Below are 23,659 nucleotides of genomic sequence, written 5' to 3' on the forward strand. Positions count from 1 at the left end.
CTCCGTGGCGACCCCGACACGGTAAATAGAAGGTTCGGAAAATTGTGTAGGGCAGGAATTTTAGTAAGTGAAAAATTGATCGGGGCTTCGCCGATGCCGGTGTTCCTCCCGCGAGACTTTCCACATTTTCTTTTTCTTTCTTTTGTTGCTCCCATACAGTGATCTTTGAACGTCGCTTTAACATTACAACTACCGACGTAGTTATTTTTATATATAATAAAAATTTTAGATACTAAAAATAATATAGATTACGAAATAGATAAAGGATGAAACATAATTTAATACACAGGGTGTCCCGCGACTCATGGTCAACCGATTAGGTGATTCTACATGCAAAAATGAGTTGAAAAGGACGAATAAAATTGTTTTAAAAATGTCTTCGTTTTCGAAAAAATCAAAGTCGAAAATTTACTCGTTTCCTGTTGACTTTGAGCATCTCGCTATACACTCTTGTTTTGGATCTTAATTGTATTTAAAAACATAGTAATGATCTCGGTTGATAGTTTGTCGTTCTCGCTGTCTTATTATCGGTATGATTACAGTATTGCTTTGAAATAAGCAAGTAATTTTCGAGTAAAGTTTCGATTTCGATTTTTTCGAAAACGAAGACACGGAGGAAAAAATGTTATTCTTTCTTTTCGACTCCTAATCTGTGTACATTCATTCTTTAGCTCGATAACAGCCAACATACATTTCAATAAAAATACCTCGATAAAATTTATAATTAAAAATAAGAAAATAGAAACTAGTCATTCTGACCTCATTAGTAGTTCTAGTGTTAAAGAAGCTCCAAAACGAGAGAATGTAGAAAAATAAACGAATAATCAGCCGTTCTCTCTTCCGTCTGACCAATCCTCGTGCCATACTACTTGCTCGCCGTTGATGGATTGCAGGTGTGCAATCAAGATCAAATAGAATATATAAATGAAACAAATATTACGGCTCTTAAAAGCTTCGTAAATAAATCCTCCATTTGTTAAAGAGTAATCGAATTAGATTGGCTCGGAAATCGATTGTAATTAAAATTTTATCCGGTACTTTAATTCCACCGCGTAACAGTCTCTCGATCAAAATTTCTTTTACGCTTTGATATTCCAGTGTATAGCGACTTTATGAACGATGAACATCGACGTGGCTCGTAATTTTCTTTATGAACGTATATTTCGTGACCCCCGAGACTTTACGGTCCCTCCATTGTTTCCAATTTCTCCTGGCACGTGATCGATCATTCCGCGCCGTTGATAAGGCTAATTTAATGAACAAATTGGCTTACAAGATACATCAAGAGGAGAATTTTCGTGACGATCGGTTATTATCACCCTCGAATGAATTATCCGTCGTGTAGAAGGAATTTATTTTTATTTATTTATTTATTTGTTAATAAACGGGGATTAACCCTTTAGATACAGAATATATCAAAAATAATTTAAAACAAAAACCTTTGTGCCTATTAGATAATATTAGGTACAGGCAGCATACAGAAATCTGGTGTGACTGCAATAAATTAGGCAGAGCATAGTTTCCGAAGGATAAGCAACGCTAACGCAAGGTACTCTTCATAGCATCTCTTAGTGCGAAAGTAGATCTAGAGAAGATATCAATTTGTGTATGATAAGAGTTAACCGTTTCACACACCCTATTCATCGTATCTAAGTGGCCAAATCTGGTTTTGTAGTTCACTATAAAGAATGGATTAAAGTTTCTAGTAGCACGAGGCGGAACGTTAAAGCGAGTTAGGCTGAGGAGTTCGGAGCAGTCGATTTTAGAAGTAAGGATATTGTTAAGAAACAATACCTCGGCAATAGTTCACCTGCTTTGTAGAGGAATCAAACTTATTACATTCACTTTTCTATTCTGTAACATCGCCGACAAATGAGATGAAAATTTTCAAACTAGCAGGTATTAAAATTGCACAGCTAAAAAGTTCGTTTAATTAAACGTTTCTCTTCTGTACGATAACTCGTTAGGCGTATGACGTTTCATCTGTTCTCCAGTAGCAAGATCCTTTTATTTCTGTCAAAATAATTCTTCCGACTCGATTGTTCCCTGCAGCTAGCGTCTAATTCTAATTAAGGCTGGTATATAATGGGTTATCCGCGGCTTAAGGCGGAACATCTAGATTTTCACGTTTTTGTTTCCCTCTTCCGTTGAAACAGTCTCATTATTTCACAAGCTTTTTACCTGGCTTTCGGCAATTCCACGTCAGCTCCTTCATCTTCTCCGGCTTCAGGCTTTTCGCGCGAATATTTCGGGGTTATACGCGTACTTGGACCGCGGGAAAGTTTTAATTAACGAATACGTAGAAACGCTTAACGCGGGCCTCGCCGGTTCGTTGATATTTGCAAAATACTTCAGAACCCGCGACAGACGACGAAATCGTTGCGAATGTCGTTAAACTTTCACGGGAATCATATTTTCCTGTGGTATTTTTGAATTTTCACACCGGAATTCCTTTCTTTTTTTTCCCCTATTCGAATCAATGGTTTTGTTTGCGAACGGTCCCAATAGAGCATGGGTTTGTTTTAGGTTTTTTTGTACGTTTGCTTCATCGAATTTCTCTGCTTTTTTCCTCTACTGTGTTTCAGTGTTCACCTTTGAGGAGAAAGTTTCACGTTTAACTACGAGATATTTTCGATGGAAATGGAGTAGTCTGTGGAACGTTTCCACGGGAAACGGTATGCACGGAATGCCGCTTCTATCTTGTCGTGTCTCGAATCTTCCACATTTTTCACAAGCTATTACGGACAAATATTTTTCTTAGGTTGCTTCACTTATTCTTTGCAATTTCATTTCACTGCCTCTTCTTCATCCATTCATCTGTATGATTAATTGCCCCTCTTAACAAAACCATGATTTGACCTTTCGCTCGTCCAATTTCTTATCTTCATTCCGTATGCCCTTAAATCTTTTTCTCTGACGCGAAGCTTTCCACAAATACAACAAAACTCAGACAAAAGTGTCCCGGTTCTCCGCTCGTTCGTCCCTCGAATCAGGGATCGGCGAAAGCTTCTATTCGGAGAATCCAATCGAACGAGATTCGGAAAATTATTTTCCCATTCATTTGACGCGCAGCAACTCGACGGTCTTTTGTCTACCGCGCCATTATTATTCTTCTTTCCTCTTCCCGTCGGACCTCTTTTCCAGCTGTCGCGACTCGACGCGACGTTTCTCGTCGTCGACGTCACTCGAACGCAGCAAAGCAACTTCGTTATCTCCGTCCGCGTCCGTCAACCTCGTCAAACGCTTCCGACGCTTTGTGCCGCGCGAGTTTCGCTCGCGTCAAGTTCGTCGCGATCGGCGTCGCCGGGGCTGGCAGCGTCGATGTCGACGTCGACGTCGACGACGCCGTCCTCTCTCTCTCTCCTAGCCTCTCGACGGCTTATCCGTTTAATTAACGAGACAATGGCGAGGCTGGAGATTGTACGCGGCAGGTCCGCAGGGACTGAAAGCGAACAATATCGTTATTGTTTACTTCGCTCACCATCCACGTCACCTGCTGCATGTTGGAATGCGCTATTGCCAGTCGAGTCGAGCAGAGATATTCAGAAAAATCCAACGTCCATCATCGGATGGGGCTGACCTTTACTTTAGGGAACCCAAAATTTTGAATCTTTTCTTCTTTTAATTTATAGTTTTTGACGTGTAGAATACAAAAATGCAAGTCTTAACTTTAGGAATCCAGTGGTTAAAAAGTTATAAGTGTGTAAAGTTTGACGCTTTTAGTGCATTTGATGTGACGCCATATTGGCTTCTTGTCCAATGAACGGTGTCGCTAGCCGCAGGGAGTCGCATGTGGGTGCTGACCACTTTAGCTGGTTTAGTCAAACCGTAAATTCGATACTGTCTGAGTTAGTTAGGTTTATATTTATCTTGTAAATATGTAATAATTAAAAATAATGTTTAATATCTTTTTACGGTCAGTATAAAAACAAAAATTTAGAAACAGATCAAAATCTATTCTAATATTGTAAACATTTTTGTACGGTCTTCTATTTTTATTTTTGAAGAAATTTAAAACAAATTTTTTTCTTCTATAAGTTATTCCTCTTACTCATTAAGAAAAGTAAAGTAATTAAGAAAATTGAGTGGAAAGTGGTAAACGTGAATTTGATTTTAGAGAGACGGTACAGTCCATGAATTTGCTTATTGCTTCTACCGTATAAATTTTATGAGTAATTTAAATGCAGCTAGTGATGAAACCCATACTCAAAAAAATCTGGTGTCCTCTGAAGTAAAGTTTAACCCCGGATGGGCTTAAATTTTATTTAGGAGAATAGTTAACAAACATCCCTTAAATCTTTCCATTTTTTTGTTCCCATGCCGGTTACACGATCCTGAATCACGAATAAGCCATTCTTTAAAACGTGCGAACAATACAAATGGCGGGATCTGTGTAGGTTTGCTGGTGCGGAATACATATAACAGGAAACAGCAATCTTTGAATTTGTGAAACAGATAGCGAAACGCTGAAGAAATTTCACGTCACCCTCATCTTTCGTCCTCGGTCCTTCGTCTATGTTCGAACAAAAGGGATCCTTTATTCCTTCGAATATCCGTACGCGTTCGCGTTACAAATTTCTATACTATTCTCGATACCGGATCCAATCTACCCGTTCGTTTTATCTCTTCTTTCTCTCTGTAAACATTACTGTGCTTCGTCCTGGTTTGTCCCTGTTCATCATTCATCTTTAATCATCGAACGGTTGGTAGTACGCTCTCGGACTCTGACAAAACCTCTGGTCCATTAGAGGATTACCGTTCGATGGTTCGACATGCTCGAGCGCGTTCGTGTTTCTGTGAGAATTTTAAATCAACCAGAATTCGGTAAGCTGCTCTTCCTTGTGGATTACTTTCCAGCCAAGTGCTCGTAACGTAATACACTGAAATATATGAGAAATGTATTTTCTAGTTGAAAATATCCCGATTCTTTCGACGCGAGATCGTTTGCCCTTCGATCGATGATCAGAAAGTTTCGAATGGTACGCGTTCAGGTTGGAAACTAGTTTAAGTTGTTTTTGCGATTAAACGAGAGCTTGTAAGTTGGCGACCGCATCCAGGCCAGCAATTTGCAATTCACCAACAAAAAAGGAGGTTGCAAGGACAGAAACGCGGTTACAGTTTCCCTGGTGGTTGGTTTTGCGAGGGTCGCGGTACGCTAATGTATGCGCTCGCATGGCGGTCATCTTTTTCATCAGGCCTGTTCAGTGTCACCGTTAAAGCCGACACGTAATAACATCGAGCCTCGTCGACGCTTGTAAATATGTCGCTCCGCGTGGTTAACAGTTGGAACGGTATTCCCGCGGTCGCGGAAATTAAGATTAATTACCGTGGGCAGAAGGCGGCCGTAAATACGCGAGCCTCGTCGAGCTTTTCTACCGACGCTAACCTCGTGGAACTTCTTAACGGAATTAGTCAAGGTATCGGTTGAAACTTTTCGAAGGTGAGATGAATCGGATTACCCTGAGTCGCGACGGGATTGCTTGTTGAAAGTTTGGCTAATCCTCTGCCCCGTTTTTGCTCGTTCAGAATGTTTTTTCGACCGATCCGTTCCTTTCGCATCATTCAGACCGCTCTTATTTATGCTCGTTTGGTAATTCATGGCTATTCGTAGGAACAACGACTCTATTCGTGCGGAGAACCATCAGCTAGGCTGGGATTTCAGTTCGCATTAACTCTTTCATTATTAAGGGTCATTACAGTCGGCTGATGCAGCTGCTGATATTGCAGTTAAAAGGAAAAATGCATACTCTTTTAATACGCGTATATTCTTGAACAATTTATTTAATACAGTGGGTGATCAAATTATTAGAGCCACGGTATGAAAAATGGGTTTATCGTGTTTGGGTAGAAATAGAGCCACAATTTTAAGGTTATTACATTGTGTAACTTTTAATCAATAATCCTCCACTATTAATATACAAAAAATAGTTATAAAAATAAAGAAATATCACACGTATTTTCTAATCGAAAAATACCAGTGGTTTATCCTACTATCATTGATAACGTCAAATCGTTGCTTTCTCGGTTTTACTAGTGTCAAATTCTTGACCAATATATTCCCTTACCGCAATAAGCTAGGTCGGGATTTGAGTTTGCATTAACCCTTTCATTATTAAAGGCGATTACAGTCGGCTGATGCAGCTGCTGATATTGCAGTTTAAAGCAAAAATGTTCTTCTAACACGCATATATTCTTGAACAATTTATTTAATAAAAATATTCAGCGAATCGTTCTTGAAATATCACACGTATAGAAAAATACTTCTATCATTGATCACGTGAAATTGTTGCTTTCTCGATTTTACTAGTGTCAAATTCTTGACCAATATATTCCCTTACCACAATAAGCTAGGTCGGGATTTAGGTTTGCATTAACCCTTTCATTATTAAGGGTGATTACAATCGGCTGATGCAGCTGCTGATATTGCAGTTAAAAGCAAAAATACATACTCTTCTAATACACGTATATTCTTGAACAATTTATTTAATAAAAATATCCAACGAATCGTTCTTGAAATATCACACGTATTTTCCGATCGAAAAGTACTTTTATCATCGATCACATGAAATTGTTGATTTCTCGATTTTACTAGTGTCAAATTCTTTACCAATATACCTATTCCCTTACCACAATAAGCTAGGTCGGGATTTAGGTTTGCATTAACCCTTTCATTATTAAGGGTGATTACAATCGGCTGATGCAGCTGTTCATATTGCAGTTAAAAGGAAAAATGCATACTGTTTTAATACGCGTATATTCTTGAACAATTTATTTAATAAAAATATCGGGCGAATCATCCTCGAAATATCACACGTATTTTCCAATATTCCAGCTTTAAATAAACCGAACACTTTGCTGACGAATAGTCGTTAAATATACGACCGGCATCGTTACCGAACGCCCAGTACCACGCGTGAGCCATCGATATTTCAATTGTTCGAAGATACAATTTTGGTTTCAATTTACCAGTTTCCGTCGAAATATTTGATCTCTGACGATATAAATTTCTCCGACCATTTGCCTCTCGCTATCCTATCATTGCTATAGAAATATTTTCTCCTCTCATTCGTCGACTGAAATTTTGTAATTTATGAATCATTCGCCGAAAGAACGTTCTCATTAGAGTAATCCCTTCACATTTTTCTTTCTTTTTTTTTTCTTAAAACTTCTTTTCAATGTCATGCAATTAGCCTATGTAATATGAAAGAAGGAATGATCGATGTTCATATCGAAGCTTCTTTTTCAACGCAGCATCGAACAATGCTTTTCACGAATATTCATTGTATATGGAAAGTTTTTATACGATTGGCAGATTTTCAGAGGGAACTTCTCGATATCGGGGGGATTTTAAAAAATGTAAGATTGAAAATGTAATCTAGAGCAACGGTTGACCGCAATTCAGGCTTGGATCGTTCACCATTGGAAACTATTTTTCCGGATTCCAATATTGCCGTCGGTTTCCTCGTCACGAAGGAGCGATCGTGCTCGTTCGCGTGGAATAACGAACGATTTCAATAAAAAATCTCCGAGTTTATAAAGTTATTAGCACGTATCGATCGATGAAACCGGCGAAACTTGTTTTATATCGATGCAGCACGGTTAAATACCAGTTTCATATTCGTTTCACCACCGATATTCGATTCCTCGAATATAGCTGGCGATTGATGCGATGATTGCCATGTTGAAAATGGTCATATTCAATACGACACATTATAGAAACGATTATTAACACGCTAGCTGGCACGGTGATCGTGGATGACCAATCAAACTGCATATCGGGAGGAAAGATATTAACGCGTTGCCTCGAGTATTAATATTTCTTAATAAAAGAATATTAACGCGATTTTTAATGTACTTTTTACTAGCTTTTACTTGTAACAGCTCTCCTTAAGATACTTTTTACCATCTTTTTGCTTGGTATAATCCCCTTATTACACGTGCGAGAAGAAAGTAATAGCGTTTTAAACACGACCCAGTTAACAAATTAATTATCCCTCTACGTTTTAACGACTACTCTTATTTCCTAATTCGAACAAACTCGTTGTTGCATCGGTTTACCTTTTAGATTTTCTCGTTTGAGAATAATTCGTTCGGAATGCCGCAGCGAGCCACGTTCCTTCTGATTGTCGGCGTTTCTTTGAAGCAGCTGTCCAGGATTCGTACTCTCTGCTGCGGCTGTCAGGAGGACTGATATGCCAATAATTCAACGAATCCGGGGACAGTTTTCTGTTTGTTACAGCAGGACATTCTTGCGAGACCACTCGCCGGATGCTTGCTCATCCTCTTCAGACGCTTCTCGGTATTGTCGTTGCTGTTGCGAGTCGAGGAGCCTTGTTACAAGGCGTCTCGACGCCTTTCCTCTCCTCGGCTCCGCGTCTCGTCTCGTCATCTCTCGTTTCAAATCCCCCTCACGGTTTCCCCCGTCTCTGTAACTTCCTCATATTCCTCCCTTCATCGTGATGTTCGTTTTACAAGCCAACGGATTTTAATTAATTTTTACGACGCTCAAAGAATCCCTTTAGCCCTGGCCCTTGGGGAACACGTTTCCATCTTCCCTGCGGACGTTTATTGCTTCACGTGTCTTCACGGCAGGCTGGCGATTCTTTTTTTGTAAACAAAAAACAATTTGTTGCACTTTTTTTCCCCTTTCCATCGATCGACGCTTGGATTCTTCTGATAATATTTAACCCTTTGTCTCGCGCAATATCGAGCCTCGCACACGTCACAGTTAAAACAGCCGGAGTTTAATAAAAATTCCACGCGTGATTTATGGACGGCAGAGTTGACGAAGAATAATAGAATATTTTTCAGAGTTTCAAGCAGTCTTGTCACGTAGACAGGATTCGACAATTATAACCACCCCTTTCGAACGCATTAATACGTCTATGGCCCTCCAAGTGTTGAACCCGACCAAGTTAGACCCTTTACGTATCCGTTGGATGGTCCACGATTTAATCGCGACTCAGCAAGTTTCGTGAGTTGAAGTGCCTGGCCCACCCTCGTCGATGTTCGTGATTCCCTTATAATGCCTAAGGCGAGTTTCCAAGCGAGTTTTTATTGGAAGCACTTTCCAACGAGACGCTCGGTGCTTTGTCATCGTTCGCAGTCTCCTACGAAGAATCTGTTAACGCTGGTCCCCTTCTTCGTCCCTCTTTTCAACATAAATCGCAAACTTTGCCTGGAATCGATGGAAATTTAAACAGTTCGAAAGTCGAAATCACTCCGACCGTTCTCTGTTTCTGCCCTTCCATTTTTCCTCCGATAACCGTATCAAACGAAAAAAGAGGAAAAACAGAAGAAAAAAGAAACGAGAGGGTAAAATCGCGAGGACCAATAGCAAGGGGGGTGTACAGCTTTCGATTCCAATTGGAAACGAATTTGCGCTTTTATCGACGCGCCTTTGTCCAGATTCCGCGAGAAATGGAAACGGAATCGGGATCGGCACGCGTTGCTCCTCGGTCCGGTACACACCGCGAAAACCTGCCCGCTCTTTATCTCACCCTCCGACCGGCTGAATTTCTCTGAAGGGTGGGCGGTTTAATTGCATCGATCCGCGGATCGTATGGTGTGCCATTGGCAAAGCGGGCAGCATGCAAAGCAGAGAACCATTATCGAAGCCACTGTGTAACGCATCGACTGGCTGTATCGCATCGTGTCTCACAATGCAGGGGTGGAAGGGCGGAAGGGTGGGACAGCTGGAATCGTGTACGCGGCTTTGTGAACGATCCAGGCATCCGACATCGCCGCGTCGTTGCGGCAACGCGGAATTCCGCTCGAAACAAGGCGCTGGAATTCGTTTGTTACCGCGAGAAGAATGCGCGCGCGGCTACGGAGCTTGCATTTCCGCATGGATAAGCTACGATACGAAGTTTCATTTGTTTCTTCGTTTAGTATCCTTGATGGTTAAACGAATAAATATTTCTACTCGACTTATTGATCGTAACTTATTCCAATCCCGTACGTGTAAGTAGTCGTAATTTACAAGCCGAGCGCTTGAATTTGCCGAATTACTCGAAATCGACGAATTGTTTAAAACAAAAGCGAGCTTCTCGAAAAAATCAAACTACTCGAATATTCGAACCGTCGTAAAACTTCGATTTACTTGAAGATGAATATTCGAATAGTTCGATTTTTTCGAGTAGCTCGCTTTTAATTCAAATGGTTCGTTGATTTCGAGTAATTCGGCAAATTCAAGTGCTCGACTTGGCTCGACCGACCGATCATTGTTTCACTCGAAATTCGAGTACTCGATTTATTCGACATTCTCGGCACACATCTACGTGTAGGTGTCAAATAGTTCGTTGATTTCGAGTAATTCGGCAAATTCAAGCGCTCGACTCGGCTCGACCGACCGATCATTGTTTCACTCGAAATTCGAATACTCGAATAAGTCGAACTATTCGAATATTCGAGCCGTCGTGGTCGTAAAACTTTTGATTCACTTGAAGATGAATTTTCAGCTCGAATATTCGAGTAGTTCGATTTTTTCGAGTAGCTCGCTTTTGTTTTAAACAGTTCGGCAAATTCAAGCTCTCGACTTGGCTCGACCGACCGATCATTTTAGACTCGAAATTCGAGTACTCGAATCAATCGAGTACTCGCACAACTCTAAAGTGTGAGTAGCGACGGTGCGAGGTGAAAGCAGAGCGGAAGAAAGTTTGAAATTTATGAAGGCTTTAAATTATGATATGTTATCTAAAAGTTAGCCAAGTAACTGTAAGGGGGTTAATAAATTGAGCGAGGAAGAATAGGTAAAAACCAGGTTTTTACCTATGACCCATCACATAAATTTTGTCCAACGGCATTGTCACGTTTCTTCTATCGGCTCGTTTCTCTGCCGTTTCTTCGATTTACGCTTGCCGTTGCAAGAGATACCGGGGCAGAGTTGACGAAAGGGAAGAATAACGACGTCCTCGCGTTATCCGTGTCACGATTTCGTTGAAAGCGAGAAGGATGATGGTTCGGTAGAAGATACTGTCGTGTATCTCTGTTCATTCTGTGCGGGGTCGACAGGCAAGACGACGAAATAGTAGCGGAAACCTTGTCGAGACACCTTTTGTGTGGGATTGAACTAACAAGCTCGTGTTAGTGGAAAGTTCCGCAGGCTTTTGCCTCGTAACGTTTGATGAAAAGCTTGTTTGTGTCCCTTGGAACGGCAACCGACGACGCTCAAAACATATTTCGTAATGGAAGGGAAGGAGCTTTGCTGTCGATTCTATTCAGAACTCGACCAGCCAACCTTGTTTTCCCTGCCATGATACGCTTGAAAGATAAACAACATTTCATTTACATTTCCTGCTACGTTGAAAGCACCCTGCGTCCCACAGCTGGTTAACCCTTTCGCTCTCGAGTATTAATCGTCGATTAAACATCGAGTCACGATGCAACAGAGGTTTTCTTTAAATCTATCGAAACAGTAAATAAAAAAACTCTTGATTCGTTTAATTCGTCTGCTTAACAGCTGGATCACGTATTCGAGAGTTGATTCGTTTCAACGTTACAACCACGACCTTTTATTTACATTTTCCGGTTTACAGGCAGCTTGAACCCGGTAGAATTTGTTCAGCATCGAAAAACCGATAATACAATCGACCGTATCGCGAACAAGCCGGGATGAATACAAAAACGTCTCGTCGTCGCAATTTATGCGTGGTCCTTGTGACGAAAAGAGAGAAAAAAAAGCTTCCCGCCAATTTTTCTGGCAAATCAACCCTTATCTGTATTCGATCGTTCGCCATCAGGATGTACAAATATATCCTGCCCCGTTCCTCCGGCGTATATCGAAGATCGCCGAATGACACATTCAGAATAGAATATTCGTCTCGCGTTATAGATGAAAATCGAACGGGAGAGTTACTTCGATTCCGTCGATGTCTATCTATCGAATCTGCGAGACGTGATCCGTTTTCGAAACGCGCATCCCTCCCGTTCCCGTACCGGCGAACTTCGCTCTTACTTCCACGAGCCGGAGAAGAAAAAGAAGACGAAACCGACACGACAGAGCAATCTTTCTTCACGGTTCGAAACTTTCTTTCACTTTTACCGGGCCCATAAGGCGGCCGGAAGTTGGCGGAACGGTTTAGCCAAGGGCTTTTAAATTAACCAAAAATTGGGTCACCGTGAAACTGCAGGATGGCAACAAAGAAAATTCGACGAACCGTGCCAGGAGGATATCAGATGCTGGCCGGGACAACGAAAGTCTCTCTTTCGGGGTTAATTAGAACGATCGAGGGAAGAGAACGGCCTAGTTTCATCGGATTTCAAAGCGAAAGGAAAATTGTCCGTTTGTCTGAAATTCGACTTCGTTTGATGCGGCCAACAAACGGGTAGCACCGTCATGCATTAAACATCCGCGATAGATCGAACGGATTTAATAATGCAAAACCATTGGAGCAGCTCTGACCCCGTTGGTCGATTATACTCGCGATCGAACGGCGACGCCAGCTACGGGCTCCCCTTGCACGCATAAATTCCACTCACGGTTAACTTATTCGTGATTCGCCCTCTTATAAGACCATCTCCCCGAGCAATCCGAACCCTTTTTTCCAACCTTTCCTATACCTACTTAATATTGCATTAAACGTTTGTTTGTCGCAGTGATACGCGATAAGGGGGTAGAAAATAGGGTCGAGAGGAAAAGGAAGAAAAGGCAGAAGGGTGCGGATCGGCGAAGAACCGGGACAAGAGCCAGATATCCACGTGAAATACTGGAAAAGTCTTTCAGAAGGCCGTCAATATTTCAGAAAGTTTTTCAACCAGCACCTCCGTCCAAGTTCGCGCGTCGACAAACGCTTAGCCCCCGCTTATCCTTGCCCGATGCTTTATCGACGACCGTGAACAGAGTACCGTACATTTTTCTTTGTTTCCTGTCGCTTCTCCAAATTTCTGTCGCAGTTATTATGTAACCGGAATCTTGGCGAAAGAATTTTGTAACTGTGGACGAGGATAGCCGCGTTGTCTCGGGAACTCTATTTGGGAAGCTCTCCTTCCAACAGCGTCCCGAAAGAAGAGTAATTTGCAAAGTTTATCAAGGGAAACTTTTATAAGCCACTTCGATCTTCCGCTTACTTAGCCTCGTCAAGTTTCGAGGCATCGGCAGACGGTTTTGCAAGTTATCTCGCAAACTATGACGAAGCGTGTCGGTAATAAGCGCGTCGATGAAAGCGAGCCACATTCGACCCGTTCCCCCCGGATATGCTTCATTTTCTCCTTGGCTCGGTTACCTTTCTTCTATCTTTATAACGCTTCCACGGGCAAATATTTCTTATCGCGAATTTATGGTTATCGAGAGGCAGTAAGTTTCGTGAACGTTTCGGTTTATTAACTTTTTACGCGGCATTCTGCGATTCCTGCCCCCCCCTTCGTTCCGCTACTAAAATTCACTGTGAAGCGATGAAATTTTCAACGATACCGTGTGTCTTCTTTTAATAATCCATATTATCGTGTGCCGTACTGGTCACGGCCATTTCCACCGCGTTGCGTCATATCGAGCCGCATTAATCTTTAAACCTATTGTTATTTCTCGATACCTTTTTGTGTAATCGTGTCAGACTTTCCGTACTTGGAAATTTCGTCCATCCGGTATGCAAGAAACTAATGTTGTAGGCACGGGGCACTTGCCCCTCTTGAATAGAGAGAGAGTCGGATGTCGAATACAGTATTTATTGTCTCCTTCGTTTGGAACTCCGTCTTGTATCTCGAATTGTTCTTGACTCTCCTTTTCTTTCACACGGCTATAGCATACATTTGTTAATCTAGAAGTGATATTTTATATCATGCCCCTTCCTAAAAAAAATCCTGCGGATGCCCATGGTTGTAGGAGAGGGGAGGAAAAGGAGTTTCCCATCTCGGGATCGTCTGTCAGACTAGTCTCATTGTCAGTGGGGCTGATAACAGACGATCCCTGCCCCCATTCAGATCATTGTATAAAGGAGAGCCTTGTGGGGTTTATAACCCGGTCTGCCGTTCCCAAGTCTTCATTTATACCGGCGGTGTTAAAGGGCGCGATTGCGCTAATACAGGGTGATCCTCTCGCTAGGGGACACAAAGGAGCACTGGCGACAATGGACCCCTTGACCACACCATAAAGATGTCCGTATTGGGGACCTACCCGGGCCGAGACGACTCTGTGTGTCTTCATCGTGCGGTCAAGGGATTTCATTGTCACCCAGTTCCTTTGTGTCTCCTAGCGAGAGGATCACCCTGTATACCTACTTCCCAGCAACCACCTTCCAACCGAGTGGTTAGGTTAGGCGGATACGGAAGGCCCAAAAACACTTGACTCATTTTGGTCTAGGACGCTTCTACTTTAACAAACTAACCTGGAGTGGGTTTAGTAACTACACCCCACCAGGCGCTTCACGTCCAGAGTCAGAGAGCCCCATTTGCCACCGGAATAGCCGGTGCCCGGATCACACCACGGGGAGGAGGGGTTGCCAACATGACACCGCTGGGGCTGGGGTTGCAAGGCCTTGAACGGCACCTTCGTGGTCCCCTGCCCCCAGACACCCATCATACCGCAATTCGGAACTCCTATATATTCGAACTGCATGCCGGGCGATCGCCAGCGAGAACACTGTGTCATCTCGCCGCCACCTAGCGGTCCCCGACCCGAACCAAAGGCGTCAGGGGAGACGAGATCCTTTTCCCCCCTCCACTAAACGCCTTCACTAATGGTACAGTAAGAGGATCGTACAAGCGCGTAAAGGGATTATTAAACGTCTTGATGGAAAGTTCGTCAACGAGCGTGTAACTCCCAGTCAAAGCGCGCGTTTATATCGCTTTCAAACGCGATACGTGCGTCTGACAAACGTCTCGGAAGTTGCTTTTAATTAGACGCGTGGAAACTTATTGTTCTCGGGGGAATTGTTCGCAACGACTATCTCGCGAAGATAATTTAATATGTAAATCTCATTACCGTCATAAATCCGAACAAAGTTCGCATGGTACGTGGCTGGAATACCAAACTATGTAAATGTAATGCTATGACCTACATACTAACCAACACGTACGAATCATCAACGTTAACAATGTTATTAGAATTGCACAGGCCGTTTCAAATAATTTATAGAAATCTTCATCGTCCTGCAGAACCGTATCGCGTAAACGCCCTTTGCATGCAAGTGAAATAAATTTGATTATCAGAGAGCGAATACCTTATTTTTCCAATTGCCAGAGCATCCTACACGTTCGAGGCCACGTTTGATCGTAGTGTATATTGTAGATCTTAGATGTCGAGAATTTCAACGAAAGAATGGCGAAATTACTTCCGTTCGCGTGTACAATTTGCAGTAAACCCTCCCTCCTGTGTGATATTTTCACCCTACCCGAACGGGAACTCTCGCGAAGGCGGGCTCTTCGTTCTCTTTCAATTTCGTCGAGAAATAACGCTCCGGGACTGTGAACTGCATGAAAGGATAAACTAACTGGAAATGCAAGAAATTCCGGGGTAGAAGAAAGAGGTCGGCGCGGAGCAAGTAGAATTCGTAATTTTTAATTAAGCCGCTTGATCGTGGTAGCGGAGATCGAGATACGTTCTATCGGTTCTCTAGGAGAACAAATGCATCGCTTGGAAACTACTTTTTCATTTAAATGCAAAGTCTCTCGAGTAATGAGAATTCAGGTTGTACGTACAAGCGAAAGAATCTTGATTTTAATTGCGCGTAAACGACGACACGGTTTATATCCGCGATTTTACGAATATTCGACGATTGAAAATTTCACTACTCAGCGAATAAGACTGATTTCGTTTGGCTCGAGAGGAAATTTACAGGGCAAAGGATTAATTCAAGGAAGATTCTAGCGCTCGATCGAGCGACGACACCTTTGCCTCTCGGAAACTTCTCTGCAGAAACAGCATCCTCTCGTACTCTTCGTCCTCAGTTTCATCCAGTCTAACATTCTACCTAGCTTCTACGTATAGAAATTGAAGCAGTACCTCGAACACGGCTAAACTCTCGCGTGCATGCTCAATAAGGTTGACAGGACTCGCGTCTAACCCGTCTGTCCTTTGTGGAGCAGCTTCTTGATTTATACATGGCTTGATATTTTGCCAAGTTCCAGCAGTTCTACATTGAAATAAGTTGACAGGATCTTCCGGTGAAGTTTAGTCGTTTGTTACATAAGCGTGAGACGTTTCGCAGTGTCATTGCGACGGGGATGTTTGCGAGAAAGTTTTCTTACAACCCGTACGCCAGATGAGTATTCCTTTAATTCGCTCGATTATTATCAGCGATCTTGGTTTTCTCTCTGATGGAGGTATTATGGAAATTAGCCTTCAGTCAAACGGCTCGTTACTCGAAAATACGTTTCTTGGTTGCATCGTGAATGCTGATCCCCGGAGAGTTACTCCCTCTACTCGTTACGTGTTTCTGATTAGTATTTAATTACCTTTGCTGGATTTAATGGCGAAACGATTTCACCAGCTGATTAACTATACTAATCTCTGTGCTCTGTGACAGATTTTCTTTTAAACTTGAAAAACTTTGATAGAATTGAAACGTTGATACATCGTAAAATGGATTAATTTCGTTGGTTTCTCTGGACAAGCAAGACCGGAAGAGGAAATTTTCCATTCCCTGAAAACGATTCAGGAAATTCGCCAGTTGAAATCATTGACCTGAAAAGCCTTTAAAAGCGTTCCCCTTTAAACGCGTAACCTCTCGCGATATTATGAAGCATATATACGTTCCTCAAAGTTACTTTGGCTCGTATTTCATATCTTAGACAGCATGTTAGGTCGGTATGATTAAACGAGCAGACGGGGAAACGGGATTTACGTTAAATCAAGCCGGCCATTTAAGTAACGAGATCCACCGGATTCCTGACTCGCCTGTTCGAAATTTTTCTAAAATTCGTCCCATCTCATTTCCCCCGGTTCTATTTCGTTCCGGGATACGAAATCCTCTTCCATCGCCCACTATCCTCTCGGCTCTCTCGGCAGGATGCATTTGTCCGGCAAACCGAATTTCCTAACGGAAAAGCCTCTCTTCTTCGAGTAACAGATCCATTTTGATGTTCTTGCGATCGACGGTCCGGCCATGGTCACCCTCTTTGTTGTTAGCCACCCTCTTTCGAACCATCCTGCTACTATCGAATCGAAAAGCGACCGCCTAAGGCGACCGACGTCTCCAACGTCTAAGAAATCCGAATCTTTCAGTATTTATTCAGTGAACTGATATCGCAGGACTCGATTTAACATTCGTTACTCGAAGATGCAGCGATGGTTGAAGGCAGCCGTATCGAATCAAGTAGTAATTTCCTTATATTTCCACCGCCTCGTTGTTTCCTATTCACCGAGTTCACCCTCTTACCGTTTCTCCTTCGTTACCCGGCTATTCTAGCTTCCCGGAGTCTCTGTTTCACTCGGAACGACCGTCAGGAAAAGCTCTTTACCCCTTGCATAGGGTAAGGAAAGATCGTTGCGTAGTTGGACCAAGACGGTTGCAGCTCGTTGCAGTTTCCGATCCGTGGGGTAGAGAACTTGTCTTTCGTAGTTCTGATCGAATTAGGTAGCTGGGCCTGGGGTGTATCGCGGTAATAGTGAGAAGTTACACTCGCTTCCGCGCCCCAGGAGAGAGGGTTAGAGGGTAAGGTGGCTGGGAGATAAGGGTTAAGAAACACTGAGAGAGGATTAGAACGGTGCAATTCAAGGACGATATCGCGAACTGGCCGTAGAAGGGCCCTCTAGGTCGGTCTCATAGAAATTAGACTTAATCGTCGGTTAGGAGAAGATATCCAGTGTCGACAAACGCATCTTCGCCAGGGCTAAGCGTCGTTTTCCGGTGCTAAGCTTTAACCATGTAGGTGGAGTTTATTTACGGGATCCCTTGTTTCTCCGAGGATACGTCTCGCTGCGATATCCGATGCGGTGAGTGTTTTCGGAGAGTAATCTGGTAACCTAAGTACTCGAGTACGAGGTGTTGCCGCGCGCTGCGTAACGTTGGCCGCGATATTTATTCAACGAAACTTTAACGTAACATTATAGCGTTACGATTAAGCGGTCGAGTTTCACGGAGAACAAGATCGTAAGTTTTAGTTGAGATAAATCAACGAAATGTTTCAAGGGAAAACACTTTAAGTAGCATTAAACATTGCCTCGATCTGAGACGACCAGTTGAAATAGTTGGGAGGATTAAGTACTCAAGTTCCGGCAAGAATCGACTAGTAAGTTCTGCCAATAGAGTATACGATAAAGTGGCGAAGCGTTTAACAAGCTGAAACCGATCGTGAACAATGCCCTGCACCTCGAAGAAGTCAAACAGATCGATAATCTGTAGCCGGTTACAGTGCGTTAGAAGATACAACGGAAGCAGGCAAACATTAGCATCATCGTCGAACGTTCGATCCTTCCCTTTCCACCGGTACCAAGTACTTTCCGATAGCAATTTTACGAAGCAGTTAACACCGCTAACAAGTTACCGGAGCGAGATTGAAGGAAGATAGCCCGAATAACCCGTACACTTCGTCGTCGATACAAACTCACCCCAGTTTGATCGGCTTACTCTCTCGGAACTCAGCCCGCGGCTACTTCGAGCTTATCGATGTTCCATCTACTACCCTACAGAGTATACCACCCTTCCGATTTTACAGCTTCTATATTGTCTCTATATAAACCAGGCTATCTTCGTAGAAACTTGTAAACCAGTGAAATTTGCGAATCAGCCTTACCGACGAATTCGTTTTTCCTTGTTAGGATCCACACTATCGTCTAAAATACTGAAGATCTCTCAGAACCCAACACCTTTGTATTCATATCCGGTTACCTAATCCCTTACGATACGAAATGGGATTCCGGATCCCCCGGTAACCTCATTGATGAGTGATGAGCAAACTTTGGATCAGCTGGAACTTTGTTGTTTCCCTCTTTGTCACGGTTCGGCCATTAAATTTGCGGCACATTTATCGTATCGGTGGATCGAGACGATTAAACAACATTATCCTTCTCCCGGGATAATTGAGAAACTCTAAGTAAGACCGTTCTCCAAATGAAAATGTTCGAGGAGTACGAGTGAAACGGCGAGCTCTGGTACGCTGATTGTTCCCGGTTCATCTGATAAATGTTACCGCTATACTTGTTCCCCCCCAATGTGTTGCGTATAATCCAGTTTAATCTGGGATTAGACGCATAAGCTATGGCTTAATCCAATGCGCCGAAAACGTGTTGGTCATTTGCATACGCGGCTGCGTCTTTGGCTCGGTAATATCCGTGAAGATGTTGCTTCATCTACAAGGCTCAACATTCAACCAGCCCCGTTCCATCTTCCCCGTCGTCCCCGTTGTCTATTCAAGCAAGGACGGTTTAATCGTTGATCGAGGCACGTTTAGAGTAAGAAATAAGTTCTCGAGTAGATATCGGCCTCTTAGAGGGAGACACCGTCGCGAGAGTAGCGCCGCGATCGCTCGACGGGCCAGGCTCGGCCATCCGTTTAACTTTCGCCGAAAGCGTAACCGCGTGAACTGTACAGGAACATTGTAACAGTTAACGAGCAAGAGCGAAGCTTATGATCCGGACCGTGTAATTCATGGCGGATTTAACCGGTAGACACGAGTTCCTCTTGCGAGCCGCGTTCTAGTCGCTATAACTTCGCCAAAGCGTTGGTAATCCTTTGCTCGAAACCGACGACTCGAAAAAGTTATGCAAATCAACCGACCGTCATTTGTTTAAACCGTTATTACCTTTTGGGATAATCAAGGCGGTGCCGTGACGATGCTGTTGAAATACGAGAGATATGAATCGCACTCCTGGCGTTGATTACGAAAAAAATATAAAACCGGAGGACAGAGAAATGACTGTCGTTGCCTCGCACAACGAAGATAAGATTCTTGCAAAGTATCACGTCGTCGATAATTTTAAGCAACAGCGTTTCATTCCTCTGGGACGAATTTTCTGTTAAAAAACAAGCTGTAGACAAACGCGATAGCGAGACGTCGCTGCGAACAGAGTTGGCTCGAGGGACCGAGAAAACGTTTTCATGAAATGAACAACACCTGGTCCCACGGATGGTTGTTAAAAGTAAAACACAGCAGATAATTACTTACCGTAATGGCTACAGATGCAAAAAACTGGACGTGCCTTTGTTTTCGAGGGGTCATGATTTAGGGGCTTCCAGACACCCTTAGACGAGATTAGGTATTATAGGTATTATAATCCCGCCTGTTTCACCAGTCCTTCTGAAATCTGAAAAGACCCAATTTTTATTCTCCCTTTGATTCAATTATTTTTTTTTTTTTTAAATCAGTCAAAAGAGATCAAGAGGAAAAGCAAGTCGGCAGACTTGCAAAATTCTTCCCAAAACTGTCCCGATGTGGAATGATTAAGCGTTTCCCCCACGAAAATTGCCCGCAAACTCAGGGAACGTATTTTCTTTCTGGAACGAACTTTCAATTAAACTTCGATTCTCGAGAGCTTCTTTCGACGAAAGTTTCTAATGAATTTTGAAGCGTTCTGTGTACCACTCTCAACAGAGGGTCGAGGGTCTTTAGTTGGAATCGCAATTTGCCATTAAAACGGTACTCTGCGGAAAATATCGTTCCTATCTGAATCGTTGCCTGTCTAAATTTTTCAATGCTATCCGCAACCGGGAGAGCGACGGGGACGGGAAGAGGGAGAGATAAAATACAGAGGAAAATTGAGGAACTTAATACGTTTTTGGGTCAACTGGACGTGGAACGGTTTAAAAATCAGCGCCATTATTTCACAGCTGGCAGGCCATTAAAGTGATAAACGTTTAATGAAGTTTTAGCGAAGATTCGAGATAGCATCTTCAAGAGAAATAGATCCGGATTATAACTGATGATTTTTTCGTTCAGAAACACTGTCGCAAAGTAACGAAACCAAAGACGAGTACTATCTCCTGGGAGAATAATATCCGAGCGTCCTGTTCCTTTTTTAAGGGACCAAAAGTCGCGCGGACGTCTCGAGGGCGTCGACAAAGTTTCGTTCGGGAAGAAGGATCTATTTGTTGGAAGAAAAATATAAGCAAATAAGAGAAAGTGAAGAAGAGAAGGGAGAGAGAAAAGTTGCTTGGAACGAGACGAGTTCGCCCGGAGGCTGACTGATCGTTCCTTTTAAGAGACAATAAGCTTCGACTGAGAAATAATGCTTGCAAGTTTTGCAGCAAGTTATGAAGGGACCAAAGGCCATTCTTCTCCATTTCACCCTTTACTAAACAGTAATTTCAACGACGAAACGTTCGAATTTAACGCGTCTAAAGTTGTCTGCTGCTAGAAAGTAGACATTTCTCTTCGTTCATAGCTTTTTATACAGTCTGCTGACAGTACTCTTGCTGCTATAATACTTTATAAAATGCATGCAGACCATTTGTTTAAAAAAAAAAGCATCTGAATACGACACGGGTTAAGTGAAGAACAAGGGTTGAACTCGGAGATTAAATGATAATTTGTTATTTTCTTTGTCTGTTGCAGGTACGGTGCATTTTCATTGCAGCCATTCGACGTCGGTGAGCTATTTACACGATTCATAGAAAAGCCGCGACAGTTTCCAAGCAGATAATCCCTCGCGCCACTTACGGCTACGCGAAATGTTGGAACAATTCAACGAAATTCGAATTATCGCGAAATTTTCGCTACCAGCCGGAGGAAAATCATTATGCAGGGAGGGATTTAATTCGAAGCTCTCGCTGGACCCGTCGGATTAACCGACGGATCGTGAACGCTTTTTTCCAGCCGAGCGAGGGAACACGTTTCCAAAAACGAGAGACCATGTGTGGATGCTTCCTTCCAACGGTTCAAGCGAAAATTCTCCCCTTTTTTTTTTACAGCTGACCATTTTTCCAGAACGATTCCATTATTCCAATTAAGCGCTACTATTTTCATTAAAGAGCCTCCGACACGATGGTAGAATCTGCTTCTCTTGGAAACTGTCGACGAACACGATTATCGTTAATCTGCGATCCATCCCTGTCGAATTTAATTAAACATTTATGGAATTCGTGTAACTTTTCAATTTGAATTTTTCAATTGAAATCTCCGTGTTGTCGAAGGGTAAGGTTAAAAAAGGAATTAATTGTTCTAGCTCGTTTGCGCGGTAATTTATCATAGGGGTGTGACTGGTCATTGTCGAGGAAGGTCAACGCGTACCATTTAGGGATTTACGGTACAGCTCGCTGATAATGAATGAGGGTGACAAAAAAAAAAAGAAACGATTGTAGAATGCCAGAGATACACGTGGCGAGGTAGTGTAAATGCGTAGATTACAAAGGAATGTCCCTTTATGTTTACAAGATAAATGGACTGTCTCTTTCGCAGAGGCCGGAGTCACGAACATGTGAAAAATGAACACCCTTCGCGGTCACCTTAAATGAATTAGGGAGAAGTGAGCCACGCATGTCCTCGACGATGAATTGCGAAAAAGTGCGAGTTGAAACACTCTTGCAATCCTTTTTTTTCATCTTCTTCTTCTTCCCTTGTTTTTTTTTCTCTTCGAAAGTATCCTGTCGGCGAATTAATCGAGCTACCCCGTCATGAATAACGTCGATCGATGTTGTCGAGTTTTCTGGAAAAATGTTAATTCAAGCTAATCGAGCGTCGTTTATCATTCCTCGTTGACGGCTATCGCGTGAAACGGCTGAAATTGAGATTTACCTCTTTTCCACTTGGACATCGTTTAGAAGCAAGTTTCGCGTTTAACACGTGAACCGTTTTTATTCGACGCTAAACCTCCTAAACGTCGTCGAATCAAAGTGTTTACCTCGTCGATATTTCTCCGCATTAAATTCGAATTATTAACACGCTATTGCTCCCGGACGAAATGGATAAGCACGTTCGATTTATAACTTAACATCGCGACTGTAGTGTCACGTATTCGTGACTTTGATGTATAACTTTTTACACCAGCGCTCAGCTGGTGAAACAATCCCTGTACACTTTGCGACAGTAAATCACCTGAAATAATTAAACTTGCCTTGCTTTGCTGTTGCAAACAAAATTAACTAGCAGCGAAGCAGCGTCGTGTTTGTAGATTCTTAAGTCGAATAGTTGGCCATTAATTCGAAGTAAGGTCTCCAGAGGCACGGGGAAGTTAGGGTAGCCGATATTCATCAATCGAGTCCGATCGAGTCGAATCGATTCCCTACAAAACTTACGTTTAACTTTTTAACTCGCCGCGTCCATGGAGCAGAAGGGTCGTCCGCGACGAAATGTCGGAAACACGAGCCGAAAGTTTCTTTCCGGTTAAAAGTACTTTCCGCTCTTCTCTTCCTGTCTGCCCCGTTTCTTCCTTTTTTCTTTTTTATTAATCTTCTTCCAGTTCGAAACGATTAAAAAGTAATCGCGTATTCGGAGAGTTCATCTTCGTTTCTTCTGACCGCTCGACTTCTTCGTTCTTTCGACGACGTTTGCCGAAGCGTAGAGGAGCTTCGCTCGATAAGAGGCTCGCCGAGTCATCCGGTAAGTCGAGAGAAAGAAAAAATGTCGAGCTCATTACAAGAACTGAAAGTTTCTTCCGTTTTCCGTAGGAACTTAACTTCTCGAGATGCTCGGCCCTCGGAGTGCCAGCTACTTAAGCACTTATGTAAATTCTTAGCCCATCTTTCGATCTTCGATCAATCTCTTCTTGTCCCGGTTGCTTTCAAAGAACGACCCAGATTTCTGTCGATGCTCGTGACAGAATGTATCGATTAATCTTCCTTCAGCTACA

At 42.8% G+C, this 23,659-nt stretch overlaps 2 protein-coding genes across 3 annotated transcripts in view; one reads left to right on the forward strand and one right to left on the reverse strand.

Annotated features, from left to right (window-relative positions):
• The window catches only part of LOC114875078 (protein Skeletor, isoforms D/E-like), a 226,049-nt gene that overhangs the window by 51,568 nt on the left and 150,822 nt on the right, over positions 1–23,659 (reverse strand). Inside the window, 1 exon segment of the mRNA XM_029184999.2 lies at positions 20,041–20,179. The gene's annotated coding sequence lies outside the window, so the exon portion shown is untranslated.
• Positions 1–23,659, forward strand: part of LOC114875090 (complexin) — a 174,928-nt gene that overhangs the window by 16,113 nt on the left and 135,156 nt on the right. Inside the window, exon 2 of one of the 2 annotated variants that reach the window (XM_029185014.2) lies at positions 21,427–21,461. The exons of the other annotated variant lie outside the window; for it this stretch is intronic. The gene's annotated coding sequence lies outside the window, so the exon portion shown is untranslated. The remainder of the gene's footprint in view (positions 1–21,426; positions 21,462–23,659) is intronic. 2 annotated transcript variants of the gene reach the window in all.

This window comes from Osmia bicornis, chromosome 9, assembly GCF_907164935.1.
Source record: "Osmia bicornis bicornis chromosome 9, iOsmBic2.1, whole genome shotgun sequence".
Lineage (NCBI taxonomy): Eukaryota > Metazoa > Arthropoda > Insecta > Hymenoptera > Megachilidae > Osmia > Osmia bicornis.